We start from the raw sequence: 4,351 nt of genomic DNA on the forward strand, positions 1-4,351 counted from the left end.
CGACCCCCGTTAACTCTGATTTCTCCTCCACAGATGCTGCCAGACCTGCTGAACTTTTCCAGCAACTTCTGTTTTAGTTTCTGATTTACAGCATCCACAGTTCTTTTGGTTTTTATTAAGAAAGAAATTATCTTCTGAGGATTTATTAAAGATAGAATCAAAATTTATTTTACCTCATTTGAGAAGGTAGCTGGACAGATGAAGTGGCCTGAAGAGGTTTTGACATTAATGTTAGATTGTTGTTACACTTCACTGGAGTAGATCACTGCAAATCAAGCCCGAATATTCCTGCATTCATCACAAAAGTTTAAAGGTTGTGTCTAACTCCACAGAAATCCAGTAGACTGAGGTTAACAGTAAATATGAATACAGTGACTGTACTTAACAAGAATTACTATTTATTACATATACACAGATTCTAATCACAGAAAAACAACTGTGAAATGTCAACTGATAACTCTACTAGTTAAAACTTTAACTCCATCCTAAAGCCCCCTACACATATACACACAGACAAAAAAAGAGTTGGTGTATGGACGGAGGATAAAAAAATTGAGGAAGCAGTTCACAAGCAGAAATCCTCAAGATTGGATGAAGGAGTTCCTTCAATTTCCCAAATTCATCAGTTCTTTTACTTATTTACCGAAGATACAGAACAATTGATTCACAAATTATAAAGTCTCTGACTTGTTAGTTAAATGCACCTGGTTGAACAAAATAAACTGACTTTCTTAGGCTTTAACTGTTTATTGAAGAGAGAGAGACATGCCATCTCCCCTTGCAGCAATCCAAAAGCTGCCAGTATCGTTCATGCGCATGAGCTGTTCACCTGCACAGGAGGCAATCAGATAGTTGTCAGGCTGATGGCCTTTTAATCCACAACTGATCACAACTCCATAAACCAATCAGCAACCTGTTACCAGCCAAATATCAATGTCAACACAGACCTGCAGAGCTCAACCATCTACAAACATCTCCTCTCAGTCCTTGAACAAAGCAGCAGTGTAAACACTGTACACAATGAATTTCACTAACATGTTTTACAAAAGTACAGCAAATTCTTCCTCAGTCCTTTCTGTAATACAGTCCTTTTCCTAAAACAGTCCACAATGAAAAACAAAGAAAAGTAAAAAGGTATTGTCTTTACAGTTTTTTGACAGCTACAACTATTACCATGTACACAGTACTTGATGCTTATGAGCTTGAGTTTGAAGCTTGTCAGTTAACATTTAGGACTACAAGAAGTCAGTCATTGACACTAGCTGATGGTGCTATTTGTTTCGCAGAGGGGTTGATGAAGAAAATATTAATTAATGGAAGACATGGAGGTTAAAAAAAACTGTCTCATTATACAGAGTTGATTAAAGAGGCACTTGGCAAATGAAGAAGTTGTAGTTGGGAGTAGTGAAGTAAATTCCTAAAAAAAGGAATTGATTTTATTTTGGGAAATGATCTGGCATGTTCAAGAATACTGGCATCACCAAGAGCAGCAGAACAACCAGTGGAGGTGAAAGAAATTGAAATGTTTTACAAGAGGAACATCCTAATTACTTCCTGATTCTGTTGTGACTAGATCTCAGACCTGTTGAATTAGACAGGAACTAAAGGAGTCTGTGAAACAGGGAGATAGCTTTGAAATGCAGTTATAACATAACAGTTTTTTGAAAATTTAATACAATAGGACGAGGGTAAAGTGAACGAGGCTGCCAGATTTAGCCAATCTTCTTAAATAGAAATGCAACAAACAGATTTGGCATCGAAAGAGTTATATGAAATAGCCTACTTGAAAACTGAATCAGAAACAATACCTGAGTGTCATTATTTGAAAAACCAAGTATTAGGGAGGAAACGGAGACTACCTCAAATACCAGCCAATAAGGAATGAGCAGTGGTCCATCAGGTGTAGTTCACAATGATATTTTACAAATGTCTCACAAATTCCAATAGAAGTCACTTGGAACTGTTGGGGAAATATATGCTAAAATATTAAAACATTTTTATTGTCTAGGATTACATAAAGATATAACCAAATTTTGTCAACCATGCCAAGTAATGGGAAAACCTCAACCTTCACTTAAACCTGCAATTCAAATACTAACTTTTAAAGAACAGTTTGGCAGGGTCTTAATACATTTTGTACTGCCCTGCCTAAAACCAGGAATGGTAATCAGTATTTTATAACAATTATGGATGTTTCCTGAAGATATCCTGGAGGAGTGCCTTTATAGAAAATTACTACATGTGCTGGTGAAAAAGTTAGTTCAATGTTTTCCAACATATGGATCGTCCAAAGAAGTACAACCAGATCAAGGAATATGTCACAAATATTCAAAGAACTGATGACTAAGTTGGGAATAAAACAATTTACATCTTCTGCTTATCAACCACTATCTTGGGGTACGTTGGAACAATGGCATCAAACTTTAAAGTGCATGATTAGAGCTTTTTCCCAAGACTATCCTAACGAATGGGATAAAAAAATTGCAGTGTTACTATTGGTCTTTGTGGGCGTGCTGAATAAGTATAGAGGATTTAGTGTTTTTGAACTAATACATGGAAATGGAAGATGTCCACTTAAAGAGAAACCCATGTTTCAGAGAGAATCTGACCAGAATATGAGGGTCAGCTAAACAACATTTCAAGGGTGTTCATTACAACAAATGTTACACCAGATGAAAAGGCCAAAGTTCAGAATTTTGTTACAGGAGGCAAAGTGTTAATGTTATTATCTGTCTTGGAGAACCAATAAAGCAACTACCTTATTGGATCAAAAAGAAACTCTATGATGTCAATTATACGGTTAATATTTCAGACATGAGAACAATTCGGAAAGTGTGTTATGTTAACATCATGAAAATAAATAGTGACAGAAGGATAGTGAGGAGAAAAGTGTATTGTCTTTGGTGAAAGAAGTAGAGTGAAGTAGAAATATCAGAATAATTGGAGAATGAATCAGAAAATGAAAATTCAAAATTTGACCCTCTAATAATCAGATTAGAAAACATGGAGCTGCTTAAAGGGTTGGGTAGTTTTCTGGAGGATCAAATCTGATGCTATCAAGGTGAATCACAAAGGCTATTACAGCATCATAAATATGGTAGGAAAAATCTGTTTTGGCTGTTCCTCATGTTGATGTGGGAGATGCATTACCTATAAAACAGCACCCTTACAGACTCGACGCAGCGAGATTAGCTCAAGTGAGGGAAAAGATTAAGTATGTGATGGACAATGATATTATTGAATGAAGTCATAGTAGCTGAACCTCACCTATTGTGATGGTACCAAACTGAATGGATCACAAAAATTTTGTATTGACTATCACAAAGTCAATATTGTAACAAAAACAGACATATCTTCTTCCAAGACCCTAAAACTATTGAATGAATTGAACACTCTCAATGTGTCATAAAAATCAACTTGTTAGAAGGATATTGGCAAGTTTGGTGGACTAATTGAGCTAACGAAATATCAGCTTTTGTAACACCAAATGGACTTTATCAAAGTCATGCCACTTGGAATGGAAAATGTACCAGCACTGTTTAAATGATTAAACAATAATTAACCAATAAACTCATTAAAGGACTATGTAACTATTGTTTACATCCACAGTTTGGTTGTTTTTAGCCAAACTCTGGAAGAATATTTATATCACTTGACTGAATCGGTTAATTGGTTCCAAAAAGTTAATTTCATTATAAATCTGGCTAAGAGTGAATTTGCCAAAGCAGAAGTGACTTATTTTAGGTCACACTGTAATCCAAGGCCAAGTAGCCTCTGGAGAAGTGAAAGTATGAACTATTTTGGATTTCCTATGCTTAGGATGAAACGTGGCATGAGTGAATTTTATAGCAGCTTTATTCAGAACTTCGGCACCAGATTTACACTTTTAATAGACATTTGTTCAAAGCAAGGCAGGGAGTTTGAACAGACATGAGTGTCAAAGAGTTTTTGAAAACTTCAAAGATGTGGTAATGTACCAGTTTTAGCTGCATCAAATTATGAGGCCATTCAAACTGTTAATACCAGTAACATTGGTGTATGAGAGATAGTAGGAACTGCAGATGCTGGAGAATCCGAGACAACAAGGTGCAGGGCTGGATGAACACAGCAGGCCAAGCAGCATCATAGGAGCAGAAAGGCTGACGTTTCGGGCCTAGACCCTTCATCAGAAAAGGGCTTTTTTTTTCACTGCAGGAGGCCCAGGATGGACATATCGTCTGAGGAATGGGAGGGGGAGTTGAAATGGTTCGGGACTGGGAGGTGCAGTTGTTTATTGCGAACCGAGCATAGGTGTTCTGCAAAGCGGTCCCCGAGCCTCCGCTTGGTTTCCCCGATGTAGAGGAAGCCACAC

The sequence above is a fragment of the Rhincodon typus genome, chromosome 24 (genome assembly GCF_021869965.1).
Source record: "Rhincodon typus isolate 14 chromosome 24, sRhiTyp1.1, whole genome shotgun sequence".
In the NCBI taxonomy this organism is placed as follows: Eukaryota; Metazoa; Chordata; class Chondrichthyes; order Orectolobiformes; family Rhincodontidae; genus Rhincodon; species Rhincodon typus.